Source organism: Geotrypetes seraphini, chromosome 1 (genome assembly GCF_902459505.1).
Source record: "Geotrypetes seraphini chromosome 1, aGeoSer1.1, whole genome shotgun sequence".
Lineage (NCBI taxonomy): Eukaryota > Metazoa > Chordata > Amphibia > Gymnophiona > Dermophiidae > Geotrypetes > Geotrypetes seraphini.
Window position 1 is genome coordinate 70,869,518 of NC_047084.1, and position 15,026 is coordinate 70,884,543.

Genomic DNA, 15,026 nt, shown 5'->3' on the forward strand with positions numbered 1-15,026 from the left:
TTGGACAGACTTGTATGGTTTGCATCCCATATATGGTGATTTGGTGTAGGATAAGATTGGGAGCGCATCAGTGGGAACTCCACTAACATGGAACATGAGGACGTTACTGGCTAGACTTTACAGTAGATATCCTGCAAACAATGGGATGGTTGGATAGGCTGGAGTGAGCTTGGATGACAACTTCAGCAGATGGAACCTACAACAATACCAAGTGGACTTTAGTCTATGGCCCAGAAATTTCAAAGAACAAACAAGTTAATTTAATCATGTATTTTAAAGAGAATAACTAATGGGCAGACTGGATGGACCATCCATGTCTTTTACATGTCTTTAACTGAAAACCCATCTGTTCGACACTCGGGGCTCCTTATATCAAGGCACGCTACGGGGGTTAGCGCGTCGGACATTTCAACATGCGCTAACCCCCACAGCAGCCTAAAATCCTAACACCTCATCAATAGAGGTGTTAGGTACTAGCACAGCAGGCGGTTTAACACGCGGTATTCCACGCGTTAAACCATTACCGTGCCTTTGTAAAAGGACCCCTTAATCTCCTTTACCCTCTCCTTTCCTTTTCCTCCCCTTTCCCCTTCCCTCCCCTTCCTCTCCCTCCTACCTATCCACCTCCCCTCTCTCCTTCCTCTCCTCCCTCCCTCCCCCTCCTCTCCCCTTTTGCCTCTCTTTAAAGTTGCCTTAAGCCTGTATAGGTATAAGCGACGCACAAAATGGAAGATTAGATTAGATCTGCCGTTATTTACTATGTAGGATAAAATTTATGTTTCAGCATCCACCTGCATCAGGGGTAATAAATTATATTGGACAAAAGCAAAGTGCTTTGCTGACTATATAGGAGTATGTGCAAGAATCCCTAATCCTCTGGTATCAAGACAAAGTCAAAATTACATAATCATGGAAAAATATGTCACATATAAGTTTGTTGCAAAATAATAAATCTTACCAAACATTTTTCAAATATTTTAAAAATATATTTTTAAATTTGTCTACAAATTAATAGTTCTCACATTTAAGGCCCACAAGGTAAGACTTCCACTATACCTATCCTCTCTCAGAATCCCTGACTCACTAGTATGCCTTTTTCAATAGATAAACAACAACTGATTGGTTCTCCACAGACCCAAACTTGCACAGATAGAATCGACTAGGCACCACTCATTTTTCTTCACCACACTTTTCTTATGGAAAGAAATAATGATTACTGCGGATGGGCAGACTAAATGGGCTATCTGGCCTTTTTCTGCTGTCATGTTTCTATGTTTCATACTGTTCTTTCAACAGTTGCAGCTGGAAGAGGAGATGCCTTTGACCTTGTTTCCCATTGCTATTTATTTTATATTGAACCCGTTTACCATGTAAGCCCCAACACAGACCTCTACAATCATTCTTTTTCAGATTCTTTCCTTTCAGATTATGCTTGGAAATCCATATTCTCATAAACTTTAAATCTGTTGTGAGCCATCTGCTATAGCTCCTATTCCCACCAGAGACAAACCCTTTGCCAAGACACTTTCTTTTTATTTATTCAATTTTCTATACCGTTCTCTCAAAGGAGCTCAGAACGGTTTACATGAATTTATTCAGGTACTCAAGCATTTTTCCCTGTCTGTCCCGGTGGGCTCATAATCTATCTAATGTACCTGGGGCAATGGGGGGATTAAGTGACTTGCTCAGGGTCACAAGGAGCAGTGTGGGTTTGAATACACAACCTCAGGGTGCTGAGGCTGTAGCTTTAACCACTGCGCCACACACTCCTTTTTTAATGGTAGATACAGTCCTATAGCCATAGCTTGGATCTGTGCTTTAGCCTTTGATCAATTCATTGCTGAGCTGAGGAAGATCAGGGACAACAGAGATCTTAGTAAAATTAGGCTTTATTTGCAGTTCAGTAGCAGAATGCACCATTTTTCCAATGGGGCCTGCCCATTTGTTGTTGCTTAATGTCTTGCCATGTAAAGCCATCACCAAGTGTTTGAATGGTAATTCACTTGTGTGATCAATCACCAAAGCAGTGTCCAAGTGAGTGATGAGTCCTGCATCAATCCAGGCAGCAGTAGCAATTTGTTGTCTCTCCAGTCCAGTACGATATCTTAAACTGGTAAGGTCTATGTTGGTTATATCCTTAGTATTATATTTTAGTCTCATCCTAGTTTTATCTAGAACAGTGTATTGCAAACTGTGTGCCACGGCACAACAGTGTGCTGCGACAAGATTCCAGTTGTGCTGTGAAAGAGATGAGTCAGTCATTGTTGGCCCCTCTCCTCCTCTCTGCCACCCCGGCAATGGGGGGATTTCCAAACCCTGGCAGTTTGTCTGGGTTTTGATAGGCCCTTGAGCTCAGGGCTGCATCTACAAGGCCTCTGAGCATGTGTGGATGTCGACATGATGATGTCACGCATGTGCATGTGACATCACTGGTCAATGTCCGCACATGCTCAGAGACCCTGTAGACGTGACCCCAAGTTTAGTATGCCGCGGATGAAAATGTTTGCGAGACACTGCTCTAGAGCAACAGGAGCTCCCTCCATTAATTCTTCTACCACAACATCCAAATCTTCCTGTTCCACATCAAAGATCTCTCCATCATCTCTTGCTCTTCTGCAGTTCCTTCTATAGTCGTTATAGTCCTTGGTGTCACCTTTCTTCGGTATAGATATGAGCAGTGATCATCTCCAATCAGTTGGCCATATTTTTTCCTTCCAAATCTGTTGGCACAGTCAAAAGAGGACCATGTTAGCACCTTCTGAGCCTTTGATTAATTCAGTTTGGAATACCATCAGTATCCATATTGATATTGATACAAGCTTAATTGAAAAACAAGTCACCTGGAATTGATAGTATTCAAATTGAATTAATCAGGAAAGGTAGGCGCTGGAAATGTAGGCCAGGAAATTCAAGACCCACATTTCCAGTGCCTACCTTTTACGTGAATCATACCTACAGAGGCATTCTATGTTGCCTAATGCAACTTCCAGCATTAGCTATGCCTACAGTGGCATTCGGCATCGTAAAACACCTCCATAGGTGTGATTCTGACACTGTTTATTAGGTGCCTATATTATTTTTAAAACCACTTTTAATCTGTTTTAAACGGTGTTTTCATCTTAAGTTAGGTGGTGGTAGGGCATCTACTGACCTAACTTAGGGCACCATGTATAGCAGGGGTCTCCAAAGTCCCTCCTTGAGGGCCGAATCCAGTCAGGTTTTCAGGATTTCCCCAATGAATATGCATTGAAAGCAGTGCATGTACATAGATCTCATGCATATTCATTGGGGAAATCCTGAAAACCCGAATGGATTCGGCCCTCAAGGAGGGACTTTGGGGACCCCTGATGTATAGGATCTGCACCTGAGAGGTTTTCTTTAATAGGCAGTAGTTGTTAATTTAGAATATTCCAGTTTCAGTCCAAAAAAAGAAAAGTAGCATGACATTAAAAAAGGAGATGTAATAAAGTACCTGGTTTTTCTGAACATGACCAACAAATGTAACAGTTTAGTAACATAATCTTTGAGGTCCAAAGCAACCTGTGATGCAAAAAGTACAAAGACTGTATGATACTTGTCTACTGATTCAAGTCCAAAATCTGGACCCTTGCTCCAATTAAAGTTCTTGTTGTAAATCTGGTTCCCAAGCCTTTTGTAAGGTAGACCTGGCTGTAATTGGTTGGCACTGGAGTATTGAGTGACTTGGCCAGGGTCACAAGGAGCAGCACTGGGATTTGATCTCATAACCTCTGGTTGCAGAGGCTCTACCAGGGAGCCACTCATTCCTACCATGGCCTTGAATACACATAGGGCTCCTTTTATAAAGCCACGCTAGCGGTTTAATGCGCGTACTAGCGCACGTTAAACCACCAGCCATGCTACCTGCTACCGCCTCCTCTTGAGTTCTGCTTACCGGTTCTACTGCACAGGGTGGATGGGAGGAAGGGATGGAAAGAAAAATGCCGGCTTCTACTGTACAGGGGGAATGGGGGGGAGGTAGAAATTGAAAGATGCTGCTCAATGGTTTTACTGCACGGGGGGATTGGGGGCAGGCAGGCAGACAGTCTAGCTGTGGGGGTGGGGGTGGGTCAAATTCTGGAAGGCAGTGAGGGGGACATAGGAAGGAGGCACTGGGGGCACTAAGGATACGGGAAGGAGGCACTGGGGGCACTAAGGACGTAGGAAAGGGCACTAAGGACATAAAAGGCACTGAGGGCACTAAGAACATAGGAAGGGGCACTAAGGACATAGGAAGGAGGCACTGAGGGCACTAAGGACATAGGAGGCACTGAGGACACTAAGGACATAGGATGGGACACTAAAAACATAGGAAGGCGACACTGGGGGCACTAAGGACATAGGAAGGAGGCACTGAGGGCACTAAGGACATAGGATGGGACACTATGGACATAGGAAGGGGGCCACAGAGAGACAGGCCTGCATGGCGCAACAGGCAGGGGCCCAGGGAGACAGAGACAGAAAGAAAAATAGATAGATAGGGGGCCAGGGAAAGACACAGACAGAAAGAATGACAGACAGACAGCGTCCAAGGAGAGAGAAAGAGACAGAAAGAAAAATAGATAGATAGGGGGCCAGGGAGAGACACAGACAGAAAGAATGACAGACAGACAGCGTCCAAGGAGAGAGAGAGAGAGAAATCTCAGACAGACAGACATCTACTCGAGCACTCGTTAATGTAATGGGCTTAAACACTATAATAATAAAACCCTAAGCGCGCATGCACACTCTTACCAGCGTGTTCCCTGATCTGTAGGTCTGTAGCTGGCAAGAGTGCGCATGCACGCTTACAAAGTTCCCTCTGTCGCAGACCCCATACTCCACAGCCGAAGTCAATGCAGGCGGCATACTTCACACCCGAAGTTGACATACTCCACGGCCAAAGTTTACGGAGGCGGGGATCATGATAGGAGCCACGGCGGCAAATTTAAACAACCAAAGTTGACGGCTCTCACTCAGGTCAGGAACGAGCGGCTTTTCAACCCCCCCCCAGCACTGCCGCCGCTGCACCTTTTCAAACCCTCCCTCCCCAGCACTGCCGCCATCGTTGGTACCTTTTTTTTAACAGCCTGGTATATATATATATATCAGGGAAAGCAACATAAGAACATAAAAATTGTCACTGCTGAGTCAGACCAGTGGTCCATCATGACCAGCAGTCCGCTCACGCTGTGGCCCTCTGGTCTAAGACCAGCACCCTAACTGAGACTAGCCCTACCAGCGCACGTTCTTGTTCAACAGAAACTTGTCTAACTTTGTCTTAAATCCTTGGAGGGTGTTTTTCTCTATAACAGCCTCTGGAAGGGCGTTCCAGCTTTCTACCACTCTCTGGGTGAATAAGAACTTCCTTACATTTGTATGGAATCTATCCCCTTTCAACTTTAGAGAGTGCCCTCTTGTTCTCCCTACCTTGGAGAGGGTGAACAACCTGTCCTTATCTACTAAGTCTATCCCCTTCAGTACCTTGAATGTTTCGATCATGTCCCCTCTCAATCTCCTCTGTTCGAGAGAGAAGAGGCCCAGTTGTTCTAATCTTTCGCTGAACGGCAGCTCCTCCAGCCCCTTAACCATCTTAGTCGCTCTTCTCTGGAGTAGTACCGTGTCCTTCTTCAGGTATGGCGACCAGTGCTGGACGCAATACTCCAGGTGAGGGCGTACCATGGCCCGGTACAGCGGCATGATAACCTTCTCTGATCTGTTCATGATCCCCTTCTTTATCATTCCTAGCATTCTGTTTGCCCTTTTTGCTGCCACCGCACATTGTGTGGACGGCTTCATCGACTTGTCGATCAGAACTCCCAAGTCTCTTTCCTGGGAGGTCTCTCCAAGTACCACCCCGGACATCCTGTATTTGGGCATGAGATTTTTGTTACCGACATGCACTTTACACTTATCCACGTTGAACCTCATCTGCCATGTCGATGCCCATTTCTCCAGCTTGATTATGTCACATTGCAGATCTTCGCAATCCCCCTGCATCTTTACTACTCTGAATAACTTCATATCATCCGCAAATTTAATCACCTCGCTCGTCGTACCTATGTCCAGATCATTTATAAAGATGTTAAAGAGCACGAGTCCAAGCACCGAGCCCTGCGGCACCCCACTGGTGACGCTCTTCCAGTCCGAGTATTGTCCATTTACCCCCACTCTCTGTTTCCAATGCTCCAGCCAATTTTTAATCCACCAGCCTTGAGATTATAGTAGCTCCCAAGGGCTGCTGCTTCTCCTCCTCCATTGATCTTAAGCTGCTCCTAAAGGCTGCATGCCTTGGGCTTAGCTCCCAAGGGTTGTTTTTTCTTTTTTTCAGACAAGCATCTAGGGATATACCTATGCTGGCACTCGGAACACCAGCTCTCATAAGAGCTCTGTAGTAACCAGTAAATTTCCCCTCTAAAGTGCTATTTCCCAAAAGAGTATAATGAACAGATAGCACTCTGTACAATGCAAAACTCATTTCTCTTTAAACTCCATGAATCTGGTATCACTATCTCCCCAACCATCTTCTCTCTCTTTTGAACTCATGGGGGAGTGGATTTCCACTTCCCCTCTTTGATTCAGCCCTTCTCAGTATATATAGGGTTATCATATTTGTGAAGACAAAAAAAAAAGAGGACACATGACTCTGCCCGTGGCTCCACCCCCACCCCGCCCTTCACTCATTTCCTTGGTCTCTCTTTAGCCCTGTTAGTGATTTTCTCTCTCTCTCCAAACCTCCCGCTCTTTTAGTGCTTCTCTATCCTTCCTATACCCCTGCCACAGTGTCACACTGTAGACTTCAGGGCATATCCTGAAGAAAGCCCAAAGCATGATGGCTGTAATGTCGGTTTCTACCTGACAAAGACACAGCAAGACCCAGAAATCTGCAACAAACACCTGCTGCAGGTGCTTCTTTCTTTCTTTCTCTCTCTCTCCCCTTCCAACCCCCTATCTCCCCTTCAGGTGGTTCTCTCTCTCCTTCCAACCCCCTCCCTGTCCCTGTCTTTCTTTCTCACTCTCTCCTCCCAACCCCCTCCTCACCTGTGGGTGCTTCTCTCTTTCTCTCCTTTCAACCCCCTCCTCTCCTGTTGGTGCTTCTTTCTCTTTTTCCAATCCCCTTTTCCCCTGCAGGTGCTTCTCTTTCTTTTTCTCTCTCTCTCCTTCCAGCCCTCCCCATCCTGCAGGTGCTTCTTTCTTTGTTTCTCTCTCTCTCTTTCCAACTCCCCTTGCTTCTCTCTTTCCCCCACAAGTGCTTTCTTTCAAACCCCCCACCTCAGTGCGGCTTCTCTCTCTCTTTCTCTCCAATCCCCCAACCCGGAGTCAAGTATGGCTCTTCCCGGCGTTGTAATTTCAATCTTCGGGCAGTCGGCAACTTAAGCGATGTGAGCCTGCTGCCTTCAGCCTGCTTAAGTGGGAACAGGATGTCACAGCAGAGAGAAGGCTTCTGGGGCAGGCTAAAGGCAGCAGGCTCACATCGCTTAAGCTGCCGGCTGCCCAAAGATTGAAATTACAGTGCTGGAGGAGGTAAGTATGGTACAGGGGAGAGCGATACTTGACTCCGAGATGAGGGCTAGAGGCTGGACTGTATGGAACATAAGAACTGCCATCTCCGGATCAGAGCTTAGGTCCATCAAGTCCAGTGATCCGCTCACGCGGAGGCCCAGCTAGGTGTAACCTGGCGAAAACTTAGTCACCCGTATCCTTCTATGCATCTTTCGAGAAGATGTGCATCTAACTTTCCCTTAAATCCTAGAACGGTGGGTTCCGCAGCAACCTCCACTGGGAGAGCGTTCCAGGTGTCCACCACTCAGTGCGTGAAGCAGAACTTCCTGGCATTTGTCCTGGGCTTGTCCCCCTTCAGCTTCAGTCCATAACCTCTTGTCCTGGTCACAATAGACATCGTAAATAACTTTTTATCCTGGAAGGAGTCCAAAACCCGCTCAAACTCCCTCCAGTTCAGAAAACCATCTGGTCATCCAGACGTGGCTAGCATAGCTGGCTTTAAGAAAGATTTGGACAATTTCCTGGAGGAAAAGTCCATAGCCTGTTATTGAGAAAGACAATGGCGAAGCCACTGCTTGCCCTGGATCGGCAGCATGGAATGTTGCTGCTCTTTGGATTTTTGCCAAGTACTGGTGACCTGAATTGGCTACTGGGCTTGATGGACCATTGGTCTGACCCAGTAAGATTATTCTTATGTTCTTATCCAGGTAAATCTAGATGCTAGATAATCCTAAATTTATATCCCCATATTAATTTTCGACCATAAGCTTTATTCACTTTCATGAAATAATCCCTTAAAAGGTATAACATTCCTCCTAAATGTGTATATGTTCATCCCTCACTGCTTGATTTGCATAAGGTGTTATCCAGTCCCCTCTGCCATGTAACTTTTGTGAACTTGATACAATGCTCCTACAGCACAAATAGATGACAGTCAAAACTCCTCTTATTCAACAGACAGATAAGCATTGATTTTAAACCAACTATACAAAAAAAAAACTTCTTTTCAAGCTCTGGCCAGAAACCCACCCCACTGGGGGGTTTCACACATAAGCATGGAAGACCCACATTTCAGGGTAGCTTCCCTCCTCCCAGGGCCTCTGTCCTTGGGGCTCATTCCTAGAGACCTCTTGCCTTAAGGCCTCTTTGATCTGCCCTGACAGAGTTTTTACTTCTTGTTCCCTGTTGACCTAGGGCAGGGGTGTCCAATGTCGGTCCTCGAGGGCCGCAATCCAGTCGGGTTTTCAGGATTTCCCCAATGAATATGCATGAAATCTATTTGCATGCACTGCTTTCAATGCATATTCATTGGGGAAATCCTGAAAACCCGACTGGATTGCGGCCCTCGAGGACCGACATTGGACACCCCTGACCTAGGGTAACCAGATGTCTAGGAAAACTCAGACATGCCCTCTTTTTAGAGGACTATCCAGATGGACCTTCCAAAACTTGGCACTTTTTCTAAGTTTTGGAAAGCCCCAATCTCCAGCCACATCTGGAGGGCTTCCAAGCATGTGGGGCTGGGGACAGAATGGGATGGGGCCATATGTCTGGGTTTTTAAATCGCAAAATATGGTAACCCTAGCCCCGACCCTCTGGCCAGACAGCCTAACATTCCTATGCTTACTTTGACTCTGCTCTAGTCTCGGATTCCTCAAATTAACACCACCTGCTAGAAGATAACATAATGGCCACATCAGAGAGGAAGTGTTTCTAGAGATACCTGCTACTATGCACTCCTTCCCTCACAGTGCCAAAAATAGATGCCACTTTATAGAATTTCCCTCTAGGTGTCACTGTTGCACAGTGATTGAGGCCCATTCCCAGGAGCTATAACCACTGTTTCTATTGCATCCCCAGATTTACCCAGCCTGGGGAACAGAATTCTGGTTTGAGAATTAAACCCAGATGTTTCATGTGACAGCCATCAACTCTGCCACTTTTCCACTGTCCAGCTCTGTATTTACACAGTGTCGAAAAAGAAGGGAGTATCCTTTACATATTGTAGTTTCAAAACACTTTGCAATTGTTTAAACATTTAGTATGACCTTTGAAAATACATTTATTTATTCATTCAATTTTCTATGCTGTTCTCCTCAGGAAGCTCAGAATGCTTTACATGAATTTATTCAGGTACACAATAATATTTCCCTGTCTGTCCTCGTGGGCTCACAATCTAACTGATATACCTAGGGCAATGGGAGAATTGGGTGACTTGCCCAGGGTCACAGGGAGCAGCTTGAATTTGAGCCTACAACCTCAGGGTGCTGAGGCTGTGGCTTTGACCACTGTGCCACACTACCTCCCCACCTTTGAAAATACATATGTATAATAGTATTTTTTAGTTTAGAATTTGTGTTCAAAGTGTCCTCCTTCAATCTTGACACATACAGAAATTCTTTGACACCACTCACTAAACACCATTTTGCTAAAACGGATCTTAATGCTCACTTCTTGAATGACATTATTTTGAAAACAGGAATCATCCAATTTTTACAGCATCTTGCAGTAAACAGTCCTGTCAATAATAGTAATATTTTTTGAATAATAGTATATTTGGTTATGGGTTACTGGGGAAAATGCTGGGGGTTCCCTTTTTACCCTTGGACACTACACATAATATACAATTACTAATTCCTTCCTGTTTCCGCACAGCTGCATAAATCTTCACAATTCAATACTCTGTCTAACTCTAATCCACTACAAAAGTAACCATCATTCTTCACTAGTTAGACCAAAAATATTTTATTACTCTCACTTTTATAGCATACACACATATTTAATCCTTTAATTATAGTGGCATTTCCAAATCTGTATATCTGGCACACAGTAAAGGTCTAACAGGTAGTTGCTAAGTCTTCTCTACAGGATCAAACTAGTTTGCAATCCCTTTAAACTGTGAAGCTATTCTGAGAAGCAGGAACTGTACTAGGATGTACGAGTAATATGTAGGTGTATATGGTAAAAATAAATGTTTCTGCCAGCAGATGAGTAGAACAGAACTATGCTGTCTTCCAAAGAAAGTCTTGCTTTTATGTGCTTTAATTAAATTAGGTATTTGTTAAGACTGTGATCTTATAACTCAAAATCCCATTATTCTAAAGGCAGTGTGAAATATTTGCGGGCATGTGACAATTGTAACAGTAGCAAAGCACTGGGAACTAATTCAAGGCTTTTTTTTTTTTTTTTTTAAAGAAATGAATGTTTTGTTTGCAGTTATGTAAAAAAAAAACCCAACAACCAAAAAACATTTCCGAACAGGTCAAAGGATGCGGCCTCTTTAAACAAAACACAGCAATGCTGTTTGTAATATGCCGTAAGGCAAATAAAACAGCTGCCATAAAACTGTGCAAGAAATAACTGTAGCTGTGAGAACGCTTGGGATCCAGGCTCAGATTCTGGAACAATCAGCATTTATTGGACACAGTCACGCTGTCACATGTGCCTGTGTACTCATACTGCACAGAGTTTCACTGGGTTTTACCACTGTTCTTTAGTATATCAGTTCTTTTCTTTTTTCAGTTTAAACCATTTTTATTAGATTTAAGTGAAAAACATTACATTACATTAGTGATTTTTATTCCGCCATTACCTTGCGGTTCAAGGCGGATTACAGAAGAGAATTTCTGGACATGTCCAGAGGTAAGAACATAAGAACATAAAAATTGCCACTGCTGAGTCAGACCAGTGGTCCATCATGCCCAGCAGTCCGCTCACGCTGTGGCCCTCTGGTCTAAGACCAGCACCCTAACTGAGACTAGCCCTACCAGCGCACGTTCTTGTTCAACAGAAACTTGTCTAACTTTGTCTTAAATCCTTGGAGGGTGTTTTTCCCTATAACAGCCTCTGGAAGGGCGTTCCAGCTTTCTACCACTCTCTGGGTGAATAAGAACTTCCTTACATTTGTATGGAATCTATCCCCTTTCAACTTTAGAGAGTGCCCTCTTGTTCTCCCTACCTTGGAGAGGGTGAACAACCTGTCCTTATCTAATAAGTCTATCCCCTTCAGTACCTTGAATGTTTCAATCATGTCCCCTCTCAATCTCCTCTGTTCGAGAGAGAAGAGGCCCAGTTTCTCTAATCTTTCGCTATACGGCAGCTCCTCCAGCCCCTTAACCATCTTAGTCGCTCTTCTCTGGACCCTTTCGAGTAGTACCGTGTCCTTCTTCAGGTACGGCGGCCAGTGCTGGACGCAGTACCCCAGGTGAGGGCGTACCATGGCCCGGTACAGCGGCATTATAACCTTCTCTGATCTGTTCATGATCCCCTTCTTTATCATTCCTAGCATTCTGTTTGCCCTTTTTGTTGCCGCCGCACATTGTGTGGACGGCTTCATCGACTTGTCGATCAGAACTCCCAAGTCTCTTTCCTGGGAGGTCTCTCCAAGTACCGCCCCGGACATCCTGTATTCGTGCATGAGATTTTTGTTACCGACATGCATCACTTTACACTTATCCACATTGAACCTCATCTGCCATGTCGATGCCCATTCCTCGAGCTTGATTATGTCATGTTGCAGATCTTCACAATCCCCCTGCGTCTTTACTATTCTGAATAACTTCGTATCATCCGCAAATTTAATCACCTCGCTCGTCGTACCTATGTCCAGATCATTTATAAAGATGTTAAAGAGCACTTGTCCAAGCACCGAGCCCTGCGGCACCCCACTGGTGACACTCTTCCAGTCCAAGTATTGTCCATTTACCCCCACTCTCTGTTTCCTATGCACCAGCCAATTTTTAATCCACGTGAGTATTTCACCCTCAATTCCATGGCTTGCAATTTTCCGAAGTAGTCGTTCATGCGGAACCTTATCGAACGCCTTCTGAAAATCCAGATATACAATGTCGACTGGATCGCCCTTGTCTATCTGTCTGCTTACTCCCTCAAAGAAGTGCAGCAAGTTCGTCAAACACGATCTGCCTTTGCTAAAACTGTGCTGACTGGTCCTCATCAGCCCGTTTCCATCAAGGTGATCAATGATGCTGTCCTTTATCAGTGACTCTACCATCTTTCCCAGTACAGAGGTCAGACTCACCTGTCTGTAGTTCCCCGGATCTTCCCTTGAACCTTTCTTGAAGATAGGTGTAACATTCGCTACCTTCCAGTCTTCCGGAATCTTTCCCGATTTGATCGACAGATTGGCTATTAGTTGAAGCAGTTCGGCTATGGTCCCTTTCAGTTCCTTGATGACCTTCGGATGGATGCCATCCGGTCCCGGGGATTTATCGCTCTTAAGCCTATCAATCCTGTCAGCTTTCCGTCTTCGTTTCCAGCATATAGCCCGATGGGTTGCTGTGTACATCTTCTTCGGTAAATACAGATGCAAAAAATGTGTTCAGTTTGTCAGCGATTGCTTTGTCCTCCTTTAGTGCTCCCTTTATTCCATGGTCATCCAACGGTCCCACCATTTCATTGCTTGTCGTTTCCCCTTAATATATCAAAAGAACGGCTTGAAGTTCTTCGCCTCCTTGGCTATTTTTTCCTTGTAGTCTCTTTTGGCCCCTTTTACCGCCTTATGGCACCTGTGTTGATGTTGTTTGTGCTTGTTCCAGTTTTCATCCGTTTTTGACCTTTTCCATTCCTTAAATGAAGTTTTCTTGTCTCTGATCGCTTCCTTCACCTCTACAGTGAGCCACGCCGGTTCTTTGTTCTTTTTCCTCTTGGATCCCTTGTTGATACGCGGTATATATATATTTTGCGCCTCGGTGACTGTGTCCTTAAAAAGGGACCAAGTTTGCTCTAGCGTTTTTACAGTGCTTATCCTCTTCTTAATCTTCTTCCCTACCATGAGTCTCATCCCTTCGTAATTCCCTTTTCGGAAGTTCAGTGCCGTGGCTGTCGTTTTGGACCGATGTTTCTCCCCTGCGTCCAGATCAAAGCGGATCATACTGTGATCACTGCTTCCCAGCGTCCCTTCTACTTCTACATCTTGTGCTGGTCCTCACAGGCCATTTAGAATTAAGTCCAGAATTGCATTTCCTCTAGTATTTTCCTTGACAAGTTGTTCCAGGAAGCAATTGCCTACAGCATCCAAGAACTTGGTCTCTCTAATGCAGCCGGAGATGCCTAGGTTCCAGTCTATTCCCGGATATAGAAACATAGAAACATAGAAATAGACGGCAGATAAGGGCCCACGGCCCATCTAGTCTGCCCACCTTAATGTCCCTCCCCTACCTTTGCCCTGTGAAGAGATCCCATGTGCCGATCCCATTTGGCCTTAAAATCAGGCACGCTGCTGGCCTCAATCACCTGTAGTGGAAGACTATTCCAGCGATCAACCACTCTTTCAGTGAAAAAGAATTTCCTGGTGTCACCTCGTAGTTTCCCGCCCCTGATTTTCAACGGATGCCCTCTTGTTGTCGTGGGACCCTTGAAAAAGAAGATATCTTCCTCCGCCTCGATGCGACCCGTAAGATACTTGAACGTCTCGATCATGTCCCCCCTCTCTCTGCGCTCCTCGAGCGAGTATAGCTGTAATTTGTCAAGCCGTTTTTCGTATGGTAGATCCTTGAGTCCCGAGACCATCCGGGTGGCCATTCTTTGCACCGACTCCAGTCTCAGCACATCCTTGCGATAATGCGGCCTCCAGAATTGCACACAGTATTCCAGGTGGGGCCTCACCATGGATCTATACAATGGCATAATGACTTCCGCCTTACGACTGACGAAACCCCTTCGTATGCAGCCCATGATTTGTCTTGCCTTGGACGAAGCCTGCTCCACTTGATTGGCAGACTTCATGTCCTCACTGACGATTACCCCCAAGTCTCGTTCTGCTACCGTTTTTGCTAGGATCTCGCCATTAAGGGTATAAGACTTGCATGGATTCTGGCTGCCCAGGTGCATAACTTTGCATTTTTTGGCATTGAAGTTGAGTTGCCATGTCCTAGACCATCGCTCCAGTAGGAGTAGGTCATGCATCATGTTGTCGGGCACTGAATCTTCGTCTGTTGTGCATTTGCCCACTACATTACTCAGTTTGGCGTCATCGGCGAATAATGTTATTTTACCTCAAAGCCCTTCTGCCAAGTCTCTTATAAAGATGTTGAATAGGATTGGGCCCAAGACTGAGCCCTGTGGTACTCCACTAATCATCTCCGTCATTTCGGAGGGGGTGCCGTTCATCACCACCCTTTGGAGCCTACCTCCAAGCCAGCTCCCAACCCATTTCGTCAATGTGTTACCTAATCATATAGAACTCATCTTGCTCAGTAACCTGCGGTGTGGTACGCTATCGAATGCTTTGCTAAAGTCCAGGTACACGATGTCCAGGGACTTCCCAATATCCAGCTTCCCCGTTACCCAGTCAAAGAAGCTGATCAGGTTGGATTGGCAGGATCTCCCCTTAGTAAATCCATGTTGTCGGGGATCCCGTAGATTCTCTTCATCCAGGATCTTATCTAATTGGTGTTTGATTAGAGTTTCCATTAGTTTGCTCACTATCGATGTTAGACTCACTGGTCTGTAGTTTGCTGTCTCCATCTTTGAGCCTTTCTTGTGGAGTGGAATGACGTTAGCCGTCC

The 15,026-nt window shown here is 45.3% G+C and overlaps 1 long non-coding RNA gene across 1 annotated transcript in view; it reads right to left on the bottom strand.

The window, feature by feature from the left end:
• Window positions 1-1,714: 1,714 nt before the first annotated feature.
• Window positions 1,715-15,026, bottom strand: part of LOC117354997 — a 58,661-nt gene continuing 45,349 nt past the window's right edge. Inside the window, exon 4 of the long non-coding RNA XR_004538259.1 lies at window positions 1,715-2,720. This is a non-coding gene — a long non-coding RNA (uncharacterized LOC117354997). The remainder of the gene's footprint in view (window positions 2,721-15,026) is intronic.